Source organism: Chrysochloris asiatica, unplaced genomic scaffold (assembly GCF_000296735.1).
Source record: "Chrysochloris asiatica unplaced genomic scaffold, ChrAsi1.0 scaffold00113, whole genome shotgun sequence".
In the NCBI taxonomy this organism is placed as follows: Eukaryota; Metazoa; Chordata; class Mammalia; order Afrosoricida; family Chrysochloridae; genus Chrysochloris; species Chrysochloris asiatica.
The window spans coordinates 6,716,442-6,738,750 of NW_006408631.1; positions in this window are offsets into that span (position 1 = coordinate 6,716,442).

Consider the following 22,309-nt stretch of genomic DNA (forward strand, 5'->3'; position numbering starts at 1 on the left):
TCAGAAGGGACTCTGAAGATTGGTCCTGAGTGCAGAGATGCTATAGCAAATGAAAGAAATGAGGAGGCAAAAAATCTGAATAGAACATTCCAAAGGGCAACTCAAGAAGATAAAGTCAAGTGTTATAATGAAATATGCAAAGTCAAGAGTTAGAAAGCTAAAAGGGGAGTACACACTCAGCATTTCTCAAGCTGAAAGAACTGAAGAAAAATTTCAAGCCTCAACTTGCAATATTAAACACTTCCATGGGCAAAATACTGAATGACACCAGAAAGCATTAAAAGCAGATGGAAGGAATACACAGAACCACTGTACTAAAAAGAAATGGTTGATGTTCAGCCATTTCAAGAGGTAGCATATGATCAAGAACCAAGAGTACTGAAGGAAACAGTCCAAGATACACTAAAGGCATTGGCAAAACAAGGCTGCAGAATTGTTGGAATACAAATTGAAATGTTTTAACAAACTGACGTAGCAGAGAGGCACTCACTCACTTATGTCAAGAAATTTGGAAAACAGCTACCTGACAAGCCGAATGGAAGAGATTATTTTGGTGCCTATTCCATAGAGATGACCAAATAATGCAAAAATCATGTAACAATATCACTAATATGAACATGCAAGTAAAATTTTGCTAAAGATAATTCAATAACAGCTGCAACAGAACATCAACAGGAAACTTCCAGAAATTCATGTTGGATTCAGAAGATGATGTGAAGTGAGGGATATCATTGCTGATGTCATATGAACCTTGGCTGAAATCACAGAATACCAGAAAGATGTTTATCTATTGACTATGCTAAGACTCTGTTGATCATGACAAACTCTGGATAGCAATGCAAAGAATGGGTATTTCAGAACACTTAATTTTGCCCATGAGGAACCTGTGCATAGACAAAGAAGCAGTTGTTAAAATAGAACAAGGGGACACTGAATGGTAAATGGTAATTCAGGAAAGGTGATCACAAGGGCGTATCCTTTCACAATACTTATTCAAGCTGTATGCTGAGCTAATAATCCAATAAGTGGGGTTATATGAAGAAGACCGTGTCATCAGGATTGAAGGAAGCCTCATTAACAACCTGCAGTGTGCAGATGATACAACCTTGGTTGCTAAATGTGAAAGGACTTAAAATGCATACTGATGAAGATAAAAAAAAACAAAAACAAAAACAAAACTATAGCCTTCAATAGAGATTTCACTTCAATATAAAGAAAACAAAAATATTCACAACTGAACCAATAAATAACAGCATGATAAATGCAGAATGGGCTCAAGGGTAACAATTATGAGGATGACCAGGACAGGGTATTTCATTCTGTTGTGTATAGGGTCTCTTTGAATCGGAACTCACTCCACTGCATCTAACAACAACAAAATGAAGATTGAAGTTGTCAATGAATCCATTTTCCTTGGGCCCACAATTAATATTCATGAAAGCAGCAGTCAAGAAACCAAATGACATACCACATTAGGTAACTCTGTTGTAAAAGGCCTATTTAAATTGTTAAAGGAGTCCTGCATAGGATAAGCACTCAACTGCAAAGTCAGCTTGAGCAGCAGCAAGTTCAGTGGCTCCAATTTACCAGCTGCTCCTTAGAAAGACTATACAGGGTCACAGTGAGTCGGAAAGGACTCATCAGCACTTAACAATAACAACAAAGTGTTTAAAGCAAAGAAGCCAATTTGAGGACTAAGGTGGACCTGACCCAAGCAATAGTATTTTCAGTTGCTTCAAATTCATGTGAAGGTTGGACAATGAAAACGGAAGACATACAAGAATTGATGCATTTGAATTATGGAGTTAAACAAGAGTACTGGAAGTACCATGGACTTCTACAATAACAAACAAATCTGTCTCGGAAGAAGTACAGCTAGAATGTGACTTATAAGCGAGGATAGGTGGATTTTGTCTCTCATTCTTTGGACATGTTTTCAGAAGGGACCAGTCCCTGAAGAAGAACATCATGCTTGGTAAAGTGAAGGGTCAACGAAACAGAGGAAGACTCCCATCAAGATGGATTGACAAAGTGGCAGCAACAAACATGACAACTGTTATAAGAATGGTACAGGACTGGGCAGTGTTTGATTGTGCATAGGATCACTTTGAATCTGCAGCTAACAACAACAACAGATTCTGTTGACCTGCATCACAATTAACATAGACAACTTATTGATAATGAAGATTCTTGAAGCTCACCCTTAGGCCCACGAATAACAAGAAAGTTAGAAGATCTTTTGTGTGCCTAACTTTTTAAAACTATTTCTCTAGGTCAGTGGCTACTAAAATTGACTGATTCTAGGAATCACCAGAGGAAGTCAATAGTCATACAGTTCTAGGTCCAACTCCTGCGTGTGCTATTTTAGTAGATGCGGGCTAGGACCTATAGCCTGTATTTTATTAATTGCCATTTGGTTTTGATGATCAACCAGTTTGGGGAAATCACTGCCCCTTACTAATAATGTGCTTTCAACTGATTTTCTAACTGGACTTTTATCTTTTACTTCTCAGCATTTTATATTTGAAAATGTTAAATTCTACAGAAATGTTGAGAGAATAAGGCAACAAACACCTACATATCTTTCACTTAGATTCATGAATTAATATACATACTTTTTTGGTTTTATTGCTAAATCATTTAAAAGTAGACCTTATATCTGACTCATTAATACTTACGCATGTTTTTCCTACAAGCAATAATATTTTCCTACTTAACAAAATATTCTTAAAATACCTAATATATTTAATATTAATAATAGTTTGATTTCCCAATAACCAGCCCAGCTTCAAATTATTCCAGTGTGTACATAATGCTTTTGTTAAAGAAATTCTTCCTCCTTTGCCTCTCCTACGTTCTTCCCCAGCCAGGATCCAATCAACAAATACACAAATGTATTTTTCATAGATGGATGATAATTTAGTATGTAAATTCTGTGGGTTTTTATTTATTTAATTTTCAAAATTCAGCTTGAATTTTATACATATTCATAACCATTCATCTCCAAATTGCTTTTCTTTGGCATATTCCATGTTGTGGTAGTTAGGTTCTAAAATGGTCCCCAATAATTTCTCTCCCCTTATACAGTTATTATTGTTGGTTGACTTTAAGTGGATTCTGACTCAGGACAACACCCTGTGTGCAGAATAGAACCTTTTGGAAGCAGATTATCAGGCCTGTGTTCAGAAGTGCCTCTGGGTGGGTTCAAACTACCAACCTTTCAACTGGTAGTCAACCACTTAATCATTTGCACTGCCCAACCACTTACCTTGCCAATGATTTTAACTAGTAAATACCAGATATGACTTTCTAGGACTTCTGAGTCTACATCTCAAGAGTACTGATAGTCTCTATTTCCTGCCTCATGGAGTGGTTTTTCTTGGAATCTAGTTTCTATGTTTTAAGAAAGACTGAAACCCAAAGGGAACACATGAGCAGGCATGTAAGCTTGCTAGCTGACCATATTGGTCTACTGGTGAGTGGAAGATGGAGAAAGGCAGAAATGAAGAAATGGGCTGAGTTCAACCATGTTCTGTAGACTCCCATTGACCTGGAGATGAAAGAGAGACGAGGAAGGGCTGGTTGGTCCGAAGTGTGGTAAGACCTGGTGACTCCTGAGCCCATGGACAAGGACATAGCCACAGAGGGCTAATGCTGAGAGTGAAGCATCCAGCTGATATGAAGTGAGGGGAGAAGCACAAGAACACCTAAACTTGTAGATAGTACCCATATGACTTAGACCCGATGGTTCGATAATCAGAACTAGATTAGAGGACGATTAAAAAAAATGTTTTAATATTATAAAGGAAACGAGGGTAAATTGCTACAATTTGATGAACTTGACCTATACTCATGGATGTAGTAGCTCAAAATACCAACAGAGAAAGAAGGAGTCTTCACATCAAGTATCAATGCTATCCCCTCTGTATACAGAGTAGATAGGGATGGGCAACTTAGACATTGGTTACCTAAAAAGAGGGGCAATAAAGGCACTAAATGACTGGCTTAAATGTGTTTCAGAGGGAGTTGAGTTTCAAAATGTGCATGGGGGTGGGGTGGGTAGAGTCCCCACTGAATAGTTTTCATCTTGTCTCGAGGGTCTGGTGAAAAGAGATGGGGATAAGATTCTTAGGATTCAATAGTGAGAAATTGTTATCATGACACATTGAGACTGTCACAATTGTAAAGATAGAAGTTTTGTAACAAAAAAAGGGGGAGTGATTAATCTTACAGCCCAGAAACAGAGGACCCTAGGACCATCAAGGGAGACAAGCACAAGCAGAATGTGAGAACTTATCCAGAGAAGCAGCGACGCCAGATGGAGGCAGAGATGGGGACATGGAGAGAGGGAGCAGCTGAGGACTCTAGATTCATGGGAAGAGAGGGACTAAGAGCTGGTGGCCAGGAGGCAGACTTGCAGAATGTGCCCTTTGGGGGTGTAAATTATTATATATACCTGAATGTTAAAAAATAAAAAGAGCTAAAGTGAATAGAGAGAAATACTGTTATCTGTTGGTACATGGTAGTGGTGGTGGTTATGTGCCATAGTGTCGGTTCTGACTCATAGCGACCCTGTACAGGGTTTCCGAGGCTGTAAATCTTTACAGGAGCAAAAAGCCTCATCTTTCTCCCGCGGAGCAGCTGGTAGTTTCAAACTGCTGACCTTGAGGTTCGTAGCCCAATTCATAACCACTACGCTTCCAGAGCTGATTATAATCATTGTAATGAAACAAAGTATATGATTTGTTAAATGTAAAACTGATGATCTGCACTGTAAATTTTCACTCAATTCACAATACAAACTTTAAAAGAAAAAAGAAAGTCCAAGCATCCATGTCGAAACCCAAGAGAACAAGGTTGCTGGTGTCCAGCAACAGCTTAGTGCCCAGCTGGTGGCCAGCATCAACTTTCATTTACAGGATACATATATCTTGGATATTCAAGCCTCCCAGCAACATAACGTAAAGCACAATTTTACAAAAATCTAAAAAGTAAAAATATGTGATTTTTTTATCTACTGCATTATGGAATAGCTTTTTATTCATTTCTTTCTATGCATTAGTAAATAGCTAAAACACATATTTTGTAGAATCTTACATGAAATTATGGTTCTAAAATATTCTGGTAGAAATGAATAGAATAGATAAAGTTAAGACAAGGCCTCAAATAGAGCATTGTTGTTGTTAAGTGCCGTCGAGGCGGTTCCTACACATAGCAACCCTCTAGAGGGTTTCCAAGGAGCGACTGGTGAACTTGAACCACCAACCATGCAGTTCAAACTGACTTTGCAGTCTAGCGCATTAACCCACAGCACCACACCAGGACTCCCGAATAGACTATGTTGTTGTTAAGTGCCGTGGAGTCCGTTGCAACTCATAGCGACCTTGTACAGGGTTTCTGAGGCTGTAAATCTTTATTGGAGCAGAAAGCTTCATCTTTCTCCCGCGGAATAGCTGATAGTTTCAAACTGCTGACCTTGCGGTTCACAGCCCGATTAGTAACCACTACGCTACCAGAGCTCCTTTAGACTATAGTGAGTTTTTATCTTTATATCCCAACAAATCAATTAAAAATCAAACATTTTCTCTAAAACAAGATCATAAATAGTATTTTATAGCCTGATATTATAATTAAGAAACCTATTTCCAAGTCAATAATTATAAATCATATTGATCATTATCATTTATAATTGTTGCTAAGTAATCTATTATATGAATGAACCTTAGTTAACATTCTTCTCTTTCTGGCTTCTGAGGGTTTTCTTAGATTTTCATTACAGCAAGCAAAATGAAAACATAATAAAGAAGTGATATAAATCTGGACATTTATCTTATTTCCTTGAAAAATTGATTGCTGAGTCCAACCAAGATCAATAATATTTTAAAATTTTTGGATATATACTTACAAATTGCTTTCCATGGAAGTTGTAACAATTTATACCCTAAACAACAATGCACAGAAGTCTTATTTTTCTACATGGTACACTTGTGTGTGATATCAATTAGTAATAAGCACATGATTTTTATGTAAAATAAGAGTGAAGCATCACCATTCTCCTAACCTCCCTTCAAGTTGACATCTAGTAAATATAAATGGATTGGGTTTGCTCAAATATAAATGAATTGGCTTAAACCTAGGCAATTCAAATTACTTTTGAAGATGTACACAATTCCCAAGGCTCCATTGTTCACGGAGCCTATTTGAATCTTCTTGTCAATACCCAGACAGTATTTGAAGGAGCATCCATTTCTGAACTTACTCTTGCAAGATCTTTTAGAAGTATCTGTTTTCAACTGCAGCATACCTTTCTCCTTTGATGTGCAAAATTCCTGAACTGGATTTGGCATGAAATGTCTCTTCATATGGCGTGGATACCATAATAGTGCCATGGGAATTATTGAAATCAAATTAAGGGGGCATAGAGGCTTAGAATGTTTTGCTATTATGAATTTCACCTCAAAACTAAGCTTTGAAACACCTGTGAGATCATTTTTTTGGCTTCTGTCAGATAGAGGGAATGTCAATAGTCTGATAATTACATTTGCCTACAGTTTCTTATTATAATCATCTCTTGGAGTCCTGGAAAACCCTATACTGGGTCACTCTGGGTCAGAACTGACTCAACAGCACTTAACAACAACAACAACAACAACAACAAATCATCTCTTATCTCAGAAATTGCCACAGATCACGTTACTAGAATATGAACATATTTTTTTCTCAACGGTGGAATTTCCCCAGTTTGGATTTTTTGGTGGATTTCTACCATCTGGATGACACTTGAAACCTATTCCCATCACTGGAAAAGTAAAATGAAAACTGAAAATGAACTTTGCAAAAAGGTCAGGATACAAAAAAAAAAACTTTTTTTTTTTAGCAAATTGAAAAAAACAACAACAAAAACTAATAAAGTTTTTAAAAATCCATAATCTTATGCTAGTTCTTTGCATTTTTTTTTACCTTAACCAAACAAGGCCAATTACTAAACCATGACTACATAGAATAAACCCAATACCATGACCTTTTATAAATGAAGAAGTGAGATGCTAACAGCATTGAGTTCTCTGGTCACAAAATAACGAAAGAATAAGGAACTTGAGCTGACTTTTAGTCTTTTTGTTATTCCCCCTACCATGTGAGGAAGCATGGGGTCAAAGCAAGTTGGGGAAGAGGGGAATACCAATCCTATGCTATAGAGTCTGGGATCTTTGTCCTAGATAGTCAGGATGATTAAAGCTGATTTTTATCAGTCTTAACATCTTTCCATGGAGAAGCTACACAGATCTCTAGGTAATTTCATGCTCACTGTGGAGATAGAGAAAGTAAAACACTACTAAAAAACAGAATCTACCTGAGACAGAATAGATCACAGAACCTGCTCCTACTTTCTCCTCTATATGACTCTGATAATTTGGAGCCTGGGTAATTTGGAAGCTTTCTCGTCTTTTCTAAGAAAAATAAAGAAGGAAAGGGGACCTGTAGGAATGCTAACACACACCTGGGGTTTTCAATCAAATGAAATCACAGTCCAAGAGAGCATGCTTCAATATATATTTTAAGTTGGAATTACCTTTCCTGTTTCTCTCTCTCTCTTTTTTTTATTGTTTGCTTGTATTAAACCTTAGATTTTTGTAGTAAAGTATATACTACCCAAAATTTGTCATTTTAACCTTTTTAAAGTATACAATTAACTACATTCACCATGTTGTGTAACCATCACCAATCTGTATTTCCAAAAGTCATACCATCACCCAGAACAGAAACTCAACACCCCTTTAGCAGTAATTCTTCCTTGCCCCATCCCTGGTATAAACACTATAATCCTTATATTTTTCCTAACTCCAACTTTTAAAAAAATAATTGAACTTAACTCAAGTGTGGAAATAAACATATATGAGCTGAAAATTCCTACAACATATAATTTTTAAACTATTTATGAAAGTCATTATTCATAGTCTCCAAAGTCCTACATAATCTGCCTCTTGACTAGTGTTCCAAACTCACCCCCTTCCCACTCTTCTGCTCTGAACAGGACTTTGGCTCCCGACTCTCCAAGCTCATTCCTACCTTTAAGCTTTAAAAGGTCCTGTTCTATCTACCTTGAGGATTCTTTCCTCAATGCTTTCTGTGACTGTCTCCTCCTTGTCTTTTAGATTTTAGCTCAAATGTCCTAATTTCAAAATGCTTTTCCTTTTCATCCTTTGGCCAAATTATAATTTTTAAAAATGTAAATCATGATTATTAAACAAATGCCAAATTAATAGGTCAAAGATTTATGTAACTCATTAGTAAGGGAATCAGCAAGATGGTAAAGCTGGTTCCAAGAAGAATTTGTGGGACAAATGTTTTATATCATCCAGGAAAGGTATGCTGAAACAAATTTACAATAAGACAAAAAATGATTATAGTCTACAGGACGATGTTGTTGCTATTAGCTGCTGTCCAGTAGGTCCTGACTTATGGTGACGCCATAAACAACTGGACTTGACTGTTGTAATCCATAGAGTTTTCGTTGGCTAATTTTCAAAAGATGCCCAGGCCTTTTTTCCTAGACTTTCTTAGTCTGGAAGCTCCACTGAAGTCTATTTAGCATCATAACAACACGTAAACTTCTCCTGACAAATGGATGCTGGCTACACTTAAGATGCATTGACCAGAAATCAAATCTGAGTCGTTCACAAAAGGGGGCATTCCTCTATTTGTCTTGTTGTTGTTGTTGTTGTTGTTAAGTGCTGTCAAGTCGGTTCTGACCCATAGTGATCCTGTATAGGGTTCCGAGGAGCCACTGGTTAACTTGAACTGTCACCTTTTTCAAACTGACTTTGCAGTCCAGCTCGTTAATTTGGTGTTATTTTCACTACCAGATAGAATTCACTGCCATTACTACATAGTAATCAACTTCATATTAGCATGCAGAGTCTGGCCATGATCATTAGTAAACAGCAAACCAAATAAACATATAGATTTAAATAATGTAGAGATTTAATTAACTCTTAGGTGTATCTGTTAAACAGTATGCAGCATGACATTAAGCAGACATGCAATATAATACATATAATTTTTCTTGGCACAGTATAAAGAAAGGAGCACTCTCCTTTTATTTCTTTTTAAAAATTGTACTCTTTATTATGTGAAATCATCATCTTATTTATTTTTATTTGATTTCTTGTTTATTTCTTGTCTCTCCACTATAAATAAGTTTCCTACCAACATATTGTTTGTCTTTCTTATTTCCTGAACCTTCAAAGCAATGTCTGACACACTGTTAAATGCCATCATATCAGTCTGACTCAAAGAGACCCTATATAAGGTTTCTGAGGAGCAACTGGTGAGTTTGTCTTCCAGCTCACTGGTTCTGCCTTCCATCTCTTCTGTTCTACTCCTTTGCCCTTTCAGATTATTGTCTATTTCTGATATTCTATTATTAATTCTTTTTTTCTGGTTGCTTCTTGTTTCAATTTATTTTTCCCTCTTTATTATTTTCTCTTTTCATTGTTGTTTCCTTCTTTATTTATTCTGTTGTGTGTTTTTGTGTGTGGAGAGGAAGGGTTTTCTCTTTCCCAAATGCCAGGAGACAGCAACCATGCCCATACAACTCAGTCACAAATGAACCCTCTGCAGTCCCACCCACTGGGAAAGAGCCACTACCAGCTCCTCTACCACCTGGCCAGTGATGCACAGCAGCTAACACTAGACAAGACGGCAATAAGCTGAGGTGCATGAACACCATCCACAGCAGAGAGTTGGTGATAACAGAAGAGCATATCAATATGCAATCCTCAATTTAAAACCAATAAAACAACTACATAATTCCCCAAGAAATAGATAATTTTAACTCACACAAACAAATAAGAAAGAATGGCTCAAACAAATGACCAAGACACAAACCAGAAAAATGTCTGAGGAAGAAAAGGTAATGGGACTAACTGAAAATTAATAAAATGAATGATATTTAGGTAACATTAAAAGATTGGCCAAAAAGTGAGGGAAGCAAAAACAACACAGAACAAAACTTTAGAAGAATTCAGGAAAAGACTACATACAAAAGAACAAACATACAAAAGAAATGTAAAATTTGAAACAATATAAAACCTGCCATCAGAAATCCAGATTAATACTAAGATATCAGAAATGGACATTGAAAGGGCAAAGAAGTAGATTGAAAGCAATAGATAAATTTCTCGATACTAAAGGAGCTCTGTACATGGACCAAGAGGCAGTTGCTCAAACAGAACATGGGAATACTGAATGGTTTAAAATTAAGAAAGGTGTGCGACAAGGTTGTATTCTTTCACCATACTTATTCAACCTGTATGCTGAGCAAATAATCTGAGAAGCTGGGTTCTATGAAGAAAAACGTGGCATCAGGATTGGAGGAAGACTCATTAACAACCTGTGATATGAAGATGATACAAGCTTGCTTACTGAAAGTGAAGAGGACTTAAAACATTTACTGATGAAGATCAAACAGCACAGCCTTCGATATGGATCACATCTCAATGTCAAGAAAACAAAAATCCTCACCACTGGACCAATAAACAACATTCTTCTCAACAGATAAAAGATTGAATTTGTCAAGGACTTCATTCTGCCTGGATCAACTATCAACACTAACAGAAGCAGCAGTCAAGAAAACAAAGGACGTATTGCATTAGGCAAATCTGCTGCACAAGACCTTTTTGAAGTGTTGAAGAACAAGATGTCAGCTTGAGGACTAAGGTGCGCCTGACCCACGCCATGGTATTTTCAATAACCTCACATGCATGCAAAAGCTGGACAGTGAATAAGGAAGACCGTAGAAGAATTGATGCTTTTGAGTTATGTTGTTGGAGGAGAATATTGAAAGTGTCATGGGCTGCCAAAAGAACCAACAGATGGGTTTTGGAAGAAGTGCAGCCAGAGTGCTTCTTGGAGGCCAAGATGACCAAACTTCGTTTCTCGTACTTTGAACATGTTGTCAGGAGGGACCAGTCACTGGAGAAGGATATCATGTTTGGTAAGGTGGAGGGTCAGAGAAAAGGAGGAAAACCCCCAATGAGATGGATTGGCCAATTGGCAGCATTGATGGACTCAAGTGTGGCAACAGTAGTGAGGTTGGCCCAGGATCAGGCATTGTTTCGTTCTGCTGTGCATAAGGTCGTTGTGGGTTGGTACTGACTCGATGGCAACTAACAACAACATCATGCATAAATGTCTATTTTACAATACTAGGCAGGGGAAACCAATATCCACAAGGAAGTCAAACACGTAAACATTTTCCCCTCCTTTACCCATTCAGCCTGTGTCTCAATCCATGTTTCTACTCACGGAACACTGCTGTTCTGACCTTGTGAATAAATAAATCACTATTTACCTCTATCCCATTTAGCTCATGCTTGCCTAAGATTTCCCCTATATTAATTGTTCATCTGCCACCATCCCTCTTCTTATATATTGCTCTCCCTCTTCTTATGTATTGCCCTCTCCCTCCTTGTATATTGTCCTCCCTGTCACCCAGCTAACATGTTTCTACCATCTAGCCAGTTAATTACTCTCCCCTCCTTGCCACCCCTGGTAACCATCAAAGAATGTTTATTTTAGTGTAGTGACCTTTTCAAAAGCTTTTACAATAATGGTCTCCTACAATATTTATGCTTTTGTAAATGGCTGATTTCACTGAGCATAACGTCCTCAAGATTCATCCATGTTATGAGGTGTTTTTCAGATTCGTTGTTATTCTTCAAAGTTGCATAGTATTACACTGTGTGTATGTACCAAAGTTTGTTTATCCATTCTTCCACTATGGGCACTTAGACTATCTATATCTTTTCACTGTTGTGAATAGTGCTGCAGTGAACATTGTTGTTGTTGTGTGCCGTGGAGTCGGTTTCGACTCATAGCGACCCTGCACAGGGTTTCCGAGGCTGTTAATCTTTACGGGAGCAGAACGCCTCATCTTTCTCCCGCGGAGCAGCTGGTAGTTTCGAACTGCTGACCTTGTGGTTCGCAGCCCGATTCGTAACCACTACGCTACCAGAGCTCCTTTGCAGTGAACATTGGTGGGCATATATTTCCTCATGTCCTGGCTTGCATTTCTGGTGAATATATACCAAGAAGAGGGATTGCTGGGTCATAAGGTAGTTCTTTTTCAAATTTTCTGAGGAAATATCATACAATTTTCTAGAGTGGTTAAACTATTTTCAGTCCCACCAGCAATGTAGGAGAGTCCAAGTCTTTTTACACCCTCTCTAGCATTTGTTGTTTTCTGTTTTTTAAACTTCACTGTTAAGGCTAGTGTGAGATGATATCTCATTGTTGTTTTGATTTGAATCTTTCTAATGGCTAATGATTGTGAACATTTGTTCATATATTTATTGGCTGCCTGGATGTCTTCCTTGATGAAGTGTCTGAGAATGTCCTGTGCCCATTTTTAACTGGGTTATAGGTGTTGTGATTTGCTAAAAAATTAAATATTTGTCCCTTGCCTGATATAGCATTGCAGAAATTTATTTCCATGCTGTGGGCTCCCTTTTTATCCTTTTGGTGAAATCTTTTGATGCACATTGAGTTTCTCATTTTTAGGAGGTCCCAGTCATCCATGTTGTCTTCTACTGCCAGTGCATTTTTTGTAATGTGTGACAGTGTACGTATGCTATTTATTAGTGCCCCTAAGTTTGTCATTGATGATCTTTAAAATTCTAGGTTTTATGTTTAAGTCTTTAATCCATCCTGTTTTGTTTTGTTTTTATATGGTGTAAGATATGTGTCTGGCTTCATTTTTATGCCAATGGATTTTCAGTTTTACCTACACTATGCTATCTCTTCCCATTTCATGTTTTGGCCCTTTGTTGACTGTTGTTGACTGTTGTTGTTGTTAAGTGCCGTCGAGTCGGTTCCGACCCATAGCGACCCTGTACAGGGTTTCCGAGGGTGTAAATCTTACGGGAGTAGAACGCCTCATCTTTCTCCCGCGGAGCGGCTGGTAGTTTCGAACCGCTGACCTTAAGATTCGCAGCCCGATTCATAACCACTATGCTACCAGAGCTCCTTGTGTGAGTGGAATTACCAGTAAAGCCATTTGGGCCTGGAGTCATTTTGGTTGGGTGTTTTTTCATGACCTGATCTATTTCTTCTTTTGTTATAGGTATGTTCATTTTCTACTTCACTCTGTGTTAGTTTAGGTAGGTTATTTTTTTCTAAAAATGTATCCATTTTCTCAAGATTTTCAAATTTGTTGGAGTATAACTCTTAATAGTGTTCTCTTATTGTCCTTTTTATTTTTGTTGGTTCTGTTGTGATGTCACCCATATGGTTTCTTATGAATTTTACTTATGTCTTCTATCTTGTTTCTTTTGTTAGGTTTGCCCATGGTTTGCTGATTTTATTAATACTTTCAAAGTACCAGCTTCTTGTCTTGATTCTTTCTATTGTTTTCCTGTTTTCTATTTCATTTATTTCTGCTTTAATCTTTATTATTTATTTTTGTCTAGTGACTGTAGGATTACTTTGTGTAGATGAGTGTCAATGTGTTGATTTTGATTCTCTCCTCTTTTTGGATGTGTGCATTTATTGCTATAAATGGCCTCTCAGCACTGTTTTTGCTGCATCCCATAGGTGTTTTGTTGTTGTTGTTGTTCTCAATTGTATTTAGGAAGATTTTTATTTCATTTTTTTCCTTGTTGTTCTATTGTCCAGTAGCTATTAATCTGGGTGTCATTCAGTTTCCATGTATTTGGCTTTATTTTCATGATCTTCCTATTATTAGTTTCCAATTATATAGCATTGTGATCTGAGAAGATGCTTTATAGTACTTTGATATTTTTGATTTATTGAGACTTGCTTTGTGGTCTAACACTTGGTTTATTCTGGAGAATGTTTCATGTGCCCTGGGGACAGAATGCGTATTGTCCTGTTGTTCAGTTGAGTTGAATGCTTTGTACAAATCTAGGAGGTCAAATTGATTGTTTGTGTTTTTAGTTCCCCTGTGTTTTTGTTGAGTTTCTTTCTGGTTGTTCTGTCCTTTTTCAAAAGTGGTATATTAAAATCTCCCCCCATTATTGTGTAGTTGCCTATTTCTTTCTTCAATAATTTTAATGTTTAATTTATGTATTTTGAGGCTCTTTCATTGGGAACATAGATAATTATTATCACTATAAATATCTTGTTAATCATGAAATAATTTGTTTTTGTCTCTTATACTAGTATTTGCCTTAAGTTTATTAATCAGAGTTTGTTGCTCATTTTGCTTGCCATTAACTTGATATATTTTTTTCAACATTTATTTTTTAATCTATTTTTGTCTTTGTGTGTAAGATGTGTCTCTTGTAGACAACATATTGAAGGATCCTGTTTTCTTATCCATTCTGCTACTCTCTGTCTATTGACTGTTGCATTTAATCTATTGATATTCAGTGTAACTGTTGACAGGTATGAATTTATTGCCACCATTTTTCTGTTTGTTTGTTTGTTTGTTTTTTGTGGTGCTACGGGTTTCTTTGTTCTGCAGACTTTCCTGTGCTGAGTTCTTTTTTTTTTTCTTGTCAAGTTCTTCATAGATTTAATGTTTATGAAATCATCATAGATTTTCCTTTTAATGATTTGATGTGAAGGTGTATTGTGTTTCTTTGAGGTTACCCTGTACTTTATTAATTCCTTTCAAGATATTTAATCTTGAAATATACCTGACTTCCTCACTACCTGGAATACTGTAACTATACTTTTCTATTCCTTTGCTTTGTAGTTATCCTGATCATAGACTGACATTAGATTCTCTATTTTCAGATCTATAAGGATCAGATTTTAGTCGGTAATTGTAATTGCTGTCAATAAGTTGTACTGCTATAAAAAGTTGACTTGGCAAAAGTTATGTGAAAGATATACTAAGTGGCTTCAAAAAGTTCACGGAAATTTTCCTTTATCTTTTCACTCCATTTCTTCCATGAACTTTTTGAAGCCCACATGTATTTATAATAATCACAACAACAAAAAAACAGAGTAACTGCTGAGGCTTACAATCCAACACCTCATGGAATTCAGTTTGGATATGTAGGGACATGGTTTCATGGGAAATCACAGTAAATTGGCCTAATAACATATTTAGTGTTTCTGTTCTAGCTTCAAATTCATGACATATTTCCTGGGGTCATAAAAGATTACAAGTAGCCATTCTAGGCACAGCAGTTTGTTTCTTACAAGGAACAAAAGGGGAAGAAGGAGAGTTCAAAAGAGAAGTTGGTTATGGAAGGTATGACTCACTGCCACCACGAACAACTGCCTTCTGTGTCATGAAACCAAAAGAAGTAGATGGTGCCTAGCTACCATTATTGAACATTTTGATCCAAGATACTAAAGGAGAATACTGATCAACAGAGGGGAAATACAGAACAGAATTTAAATTTTTCATGGACTCTAGACTCTCTGGAGACATAGAGCGTGGATAAATCCCAGAAACTATTGTCTTGAGATAACTTTTAAACCTTAAATCAAAAATATCCCCTGAAGGCTCTTAAAATTGTTTACATAGCAAAACAACGGTTACCTTGAACATTGTTTTCTTTTAAGAACTATCTAAATGGAATTATATTGACAACAGTATCCCAAAAGATTAGATAAGAACCTCACAGAACAACTGAATTTATGTAAACAAGAGAGGCACCACTCAGAAAATAAGGCTAAGAATGGCTGCACAACTCAAAGAATGCAATCAATGTCACCAAACTGTAGATAAAGAAACTTCTGAAATGGTGTATGTTCTGCTGTTTATATTCTCAATTTAAAATTTTAAGAAAAATATACAAATGATTGTTTTTGTTGTTAGTTGCCATCAAATCAGTTCCAACGTATAGAGAGTTTGTGTACAACAGAAAGAAACTCTGCCTGGTCCTATGCAATCCAGACAATTGCTGTTACCCTTTAGTCCACTGCTGTTGCCACTGTGCCAATCCATCTCATTGGGGAACCTCCTCTTTAGTCCACTGCTGTTGCCACTGTGCCAATCCATCTCATTGGGGAACCTCCTCTTTTTGCTGACCCTCCACTTTACCAAGCATGATGTCATTCTCCAAGACTGTTCCCTACTGACATTATGACCAAAATATGAGAGATGAAGTCCCGCCATCCTGGCATCTAAGGAGCATTTTGCTTGTGTTTCTCCAAACACAGATTTGTTTCTTCTGGAAGTCCATGATATTTTTAATATTCTTCTCCAACACAATAATTCAAATGCATCAATTCTTCTATGGTCTTCTTTATTCACTGTCCAGCTTTCACATGCATATGAGGTTATTGAAAATACCATGGCTTGGGTCAAGCACACCTTAGTCCTCAAACTGATGTTTTTGCTCTTTAACATTTTTAAAGAGGTCTGTGAAGCCTATTTGCCTAATGAGATACATCATTTGATTTCCTGACTGGTGCTTCCATGAGTGTTGATTGTGGATCCAAGCAAAATATTAAATAATATATCATTAAAATATGTGTATAGAAAAGTATAAAGTATACAAATCAGTTATTATGAATGACTATGTTTGAGGAGTAGGATTAGAGTAGGATTAACAATTAAATTTCATTTATTTCATTTTATATTGTTTGATTTGAGATATATATACACACATATATGTTGTTGTTATGTTCCAACTCATAGCAACCCTATATACAACATAGCAAAATACTGCCAATCCTAAGCCATCCTCCCACTTTTTATATTTGAGCCCATTGCTGCCATCACTGTTAGTTCCTCTCATTGGTGGTCTTTTTGTTTGCTGACCCTCTACTTTACTAAGCATGATGTTCTTCTCTAGAGACTGGTCTCTCTTGACAACATGTCCAAAGTAAAAGAATATAAAGTCTCACCATCTGGCTTCTAATGAGCATTCAGGCTGCACTTCTTCCAAGAAAGATTTGTTTGTTCTTCTGGCAGACCATGGTATTTTTCAATATTCTTCTCCAACACCATAATTCAAATAAATTGATTCTTCTTTGGTCTTCCTTATTCATTGTCCAACTTTCACATGCATATGAGACTGTTGAAAATACCATGGCTTAGGTCAGGTGCACCTTAGTCCCCAAACTGATAAAATTGCTCTTGAATACTTCAATGAAGTCTTGTTCAGCATATTTTTCTAATGCAATATACCATTGTTTGATTTCTTGTTTGTTGCTGCTATGAGTGTTGATTGTAGATCTAAGCAAAATGAAGTCTTAGAAAGTTTCAATTTTTCTCCACTTATCATGATGCTATTTCTTGGTCGAGTTGTGAGAATGTTTGATTTCTTTACATTGAGGTGTAATCCATGTTGAAAGCTATAGTCTTTGATCTTCATCAGTAAGTATTTCCATTCCTCTTCACTTTCATTGACATAACTCAAGTTGCTAATGAGTCTTCCTCCAACCCTGATGCCACCTTCATCTTCATATAATACACCTTCCCAGATTATATGCTCAGCATACAAATCAAATAAGTATGGTGAAAGGATACAGCCCTGGTACACACCTTTTCTGATTGAAACTTTGTTCTATTCTAACAAGTGCCTCTTAACGTTGAGGTACAATCCATACTCATGGCTGTAGTCTTGGATCTTCATCACGAAGTATTTTAAGTCCTCTTCACTTTCAGCAAGCAAAGTTATATCATCTACATGTAGCAAGTTGTTAATAAGTCTTCCCCCAATCCTGATGCTACATTCTTCTCCATATAATCCAGTTACTTGAATTATTTGCTCAGCATACAGATTGAATGAGAATGATCAAAGAACTTTTCCTTATTTTAAACCATTCAGTGTTCCCTTATTCTGTTTGAATGATTGCCTCTTGGTCTATGTACAGGTTTCTCATGAGCACAATTATGTGTCCTGGAATATCCATTTTTTGCAATGTTGTCCATAATTTGTATTCCTTATTCTTATTGCCTATATTACACACCTATCACACCTATCATTTGGCTGAAAGTTGAGCAATGGGACTAAGTTTAGTGACAAAAGATCATAATATTATGGGTTCCATCAGTCTCGATCAAATCAGTATGCCTGATATCTTTTATGATCTTGAGTTTTGTTCCACATTTTCTCCCACTTTATCCAGGACCTTCTATTATGATCCTTTTCACAGAAGTCAGCTGTAGTTGCTAGGCATCATCTAGTTTTTCTGGTCTAAGGGTTGTGGAGGCTGGAATTCACATGGCCAATTGGTTCTTTGAATTAATTGTGTCTTTGCATCTTTTGAGTTTCTTCACTCTTCTGTACTCCAGATGGAGTAGCAACTGGTATTTTAAAAAGCTTAACAGCCATCTAAGGTGTAACTATTGGTTTACACCTTAGATGGCTGTTAAGCTTTTTAAAATACCAGTTGCTACTCAGGACATAGAAAATTGGTTTTGTGGACTATGTTAAGTCAATCGTCCTTGGTGTCCCTGAGACCAGGGTCCTGAGGCCTCAGGCCCCATTATTCATCCTTTCAGAATGTTTTGGTTATGTCTAAGATGTTTGATATCACTTTGTCCCTATATGCACTGTTATATCCATGGATATATAAGTGTTTGTAACACATATAAATTTGTTGTTGTTATGTGCTGTGGCATTGGTTCTGACTCATAGGGACCCTGCACAGGGTTTCTGAAGCTGTAAATCTTTACAGGAGCAGAAAACCTCATCTTTCTCCCATGGAACATCTGGTAGTTTTGAACTGCTGACCCTGAGGTTAGCAGCCCACTTCATAACCACTACATGACCAGAGTACCTTAACACATATAAATACATATATACATATGTAGAAATAACCTCTGTCAAACTGATATTTATTTATGGGTATAATTCCATTCATCTGCCCACCAATATTCAGCTTGAGTGCCTATCTATGTATCTACTAGAAAATTGTTGTAATTTCTGTTATTTCAAAACTAGATATGTAATGGTGTTTACCTTTGTTACCTTTAACTCATGTGATCCTTCCAATGTTGTCCTTTGTGGTAATAATTTTATGATTGTTGTTATGTGCCGTGGAGTCGATTCCAACTCATAGCGACCCTGTACAGGGTTTCCGAGGCTGTAAATCTTTACATGAGCAGAAAGCCTAATCTTTCTCTCACGGAACAGCTGGCCTTAAGTTTCGCAGCCCAATGATAACATCTTCCTTATCATATGTTGTCTTTTCCTTCACTCAATTGATTTACCTTCTCTTCGCATCTACCTCTGGTAACCTTCAAAGCATATATTTTTTTCTCTGTATGTAAGCCTTTTCTTAGCAATTTACAGCAATTGTTTCATGTAATATTTGTCCTTTTGTGATAATTTCACTCAGCATCATATCTTCTAGATTCTTCCATGTTATAAATTGTTTCACAGATTTCTAGTTATTCTTTCAACAGTTTTTAAAATACATGTTCATAAGAACATTGAATTTGAAGTGTACAAAATAGAAAATTGCTAGAAACTTTCTATATTTAAATTAAGTAAAATAAGAAGGGATGACTTAATGAATCTATCATGCTTTATCTAGCTCCACAGAATTAAAAACAAGATGCTTAAAACAGAATAAATCTTTAGCTTTCAACTATTTTCTTTCTTCACATTTGCACTGTGAAACACAAACATGTCTTACTAAAAACTCACAGCTGCTTTCCTCTCTCTCACCCAAAGAACCATGCTGTCTTATATGTGGGTGTGTTTAATATTGTTTGTGAAGTTTGAACCTTAATCAATTAAGAATAAAGTTTACTTATTATTACCTGTAAGCGTTTATGAATGATGGTTGTTGTTTCTACTAGGTGCCACCCTCTCTCTAGAATAATCAACCATATGAGATTAAAAGGGCAGCATTTGCTTAGTGGTAAAGGTCAGAAAGCAGGAAGGATTGAGAAAGAAAGACAAATGGAAACAATAAACACAAGGAGGAAGTGGGAATAATGCTTTTACATTATGTGGATTGCAGTCAATGTCACAAAGCAAAATGTGTACGAATTGTTGAAGTGAAAATGAATTTGATCTGTAATTTCATCCAAATCATATTAAAAACTTTTTTTTTAAAAAAAAAACAAAAGTTTGAAAACAGAAAAAGGGTATGTACAAACCAAAGCTTTGAACCAACTCTTCCTGGTTCAGTCATGGTTGAGGAAGTAAAACTAAGATGAGCTGGAATTTGCAAAATGTGGGTGCCTTGAGGGATAACAGAATAAGGGAAATTATGGGACTCTTACCCATAATTTATCCCATTCTGGTTATTGTTCTAGGCACCCACATTTTTATTGTTCCAGTTTGCAAATTCTGATCCTTCTTGGAACTTAAACTCCCTTTTAGAAAATAATGGCAATGTGTGAGTTGTAGAGTAACCAAGTATCTTGCAGAGGTGAACATAATGATACCTTTCTCAAACATGGCAGCCTTCAGTGCTGCTTTGAACATGTGTCACTCTCCACAGCCTGACAATAATTGAATCTCCCATGTCAGTCTCTTGAAAAGGCACAGTATGCCTCTTCTAAGCATCCCAATCCAGGAATTTGACCCATAATTTTTCCCATTCTGTAATTGCTCCAGGTACCCACATTTTTATTGTTTTAGTTTGCAAATTCAGGTCCATCTTGGTTACATTTCATCAGTTATTACTGAACCAATTTGAACAAGTTTGAAGCCCTGGTACAAACACGATAACAATGTTATAAAGACAATTCCTTTATCACATTTAATATGCAGCCCTGGTTTTGCGTACTATATGGTCCACCACACATGCAAGTCCTGTATTGTTGTATAGGACTTCCTATATTGTTCCCAAGTGTAAATTCTGAATACTCAGTGTGAATAGTGAGGGTCTTACTCTGCTTTATTCACAAACTGAGCCCACCATTTTTTTTGCCTTTAGCTATTGCTTAATGCCAGCTGTTTGTTCTTTCTAGTTCTCCCTCCTTTTCTACCTCCTCCACCTCTCACTTTAAAAACCTACCCCATAGATACCCAATTCAATCTTTCTGAGTTGCCTTGGCAACTCTTAAGGATAGGACAGCTCACAGCTTTCTGGTCTAATTCCATCACATCCCCCAATTAGTTTGGTTTAGTTGAGCCTTTTATAGTAATCAGATATTCCTTAGAACTGAAATCAGGAATTGGCTCCCTCCAAATTGTGTTTACAGATCCTGACAGGGTGATTTCCTATGCACATCCTTAGAGCTCCCTACTTGCAGGGACTCTTTCTCTAAGGTCAGAGAAGCAGAGCCAGGTTATTATACAGCCCAGTTTCATGCTTCTCTCCATTAACTGCCAACTTACCTTGAAGATTTACTTTTACAGAGTATCTTTTGGCTGACCTGGCCTTTGGCACATTCAAAAGCTTAGCAGAGTTCTTTGGCTAACAAAAATTACAAGGTTGCCAAGTTTTCAACCTCAATGAGAACCAAAACCTCAAATAAGGACCAAAATGTTTATGTTTTAAGCAAAACCTTCTACTGTGATTAGTGTTTACAAAGCACATAAATTTATATCATTTATTGTTTATATTTTTAGAGAAGAAAATCACACTTGGCCAAGTTTTCACCCAGATATTGCTGTCATACAGTAGAGGACGTACTGTCTGCCAAGCAAATTCTAACCAAATAATTCATTAAGCCTTGCTGAGGATAGCTTCCCTAAGAATCACTCGGCTTTTCTGATCTAAAGAAAGTTATACTAACTTTGGAACATTAGGTGGGAACACATTTTTTTCCATTGGAATTTGACATCACTCCTTTGAAATCTAGTTCTTGTTATTGAATACATTAAACATAATAGGGCACAGACATAATTAATGTTTTTCTATTTTATTATTTGTTAATGTTGTTAAGTGCCTCTGAGTTAGTCCAACTCATAGTGACCCTGTAGAGGGTTTTCAAAGAGCAGCTGGTGGGTTTGAACTGCTGACCTTTCAGTTATCCTAAAGCGTCACAACAGGACTGTAAAAATGTCTTATATAAAGTATATGAATTAATTAAGCTTTCAACATAACATTAAAGAAAATTGAGGATAAATAAAACCTTGAGTTGGCTAAACACTCTTTTTTTAATTATTATTTGTTTTTATTGTAAATTGAGTGATAGTTTATATGGGAGAACATTGGTTTTCACTCATTGGTTCATTGCAGTGATTACAATTTCCTTCGTGCATCATCATTCAACAGTATTGGCTTCTATTCCCTGTGGGTTTTTTGTTTTGTTTTGTTTTGTTTTGTTTTGTTTTGTTTTGTTTTGGCGGGGAGGGGAGATGAACACAAAAACACTCAAGAATATATAATCATTTAAACAACCAAAGGGTACATTTTGCAAGCCTGCCTCCTGGTCACCAACAAACAGCTTTTCTCTTTCAATGAATCACAT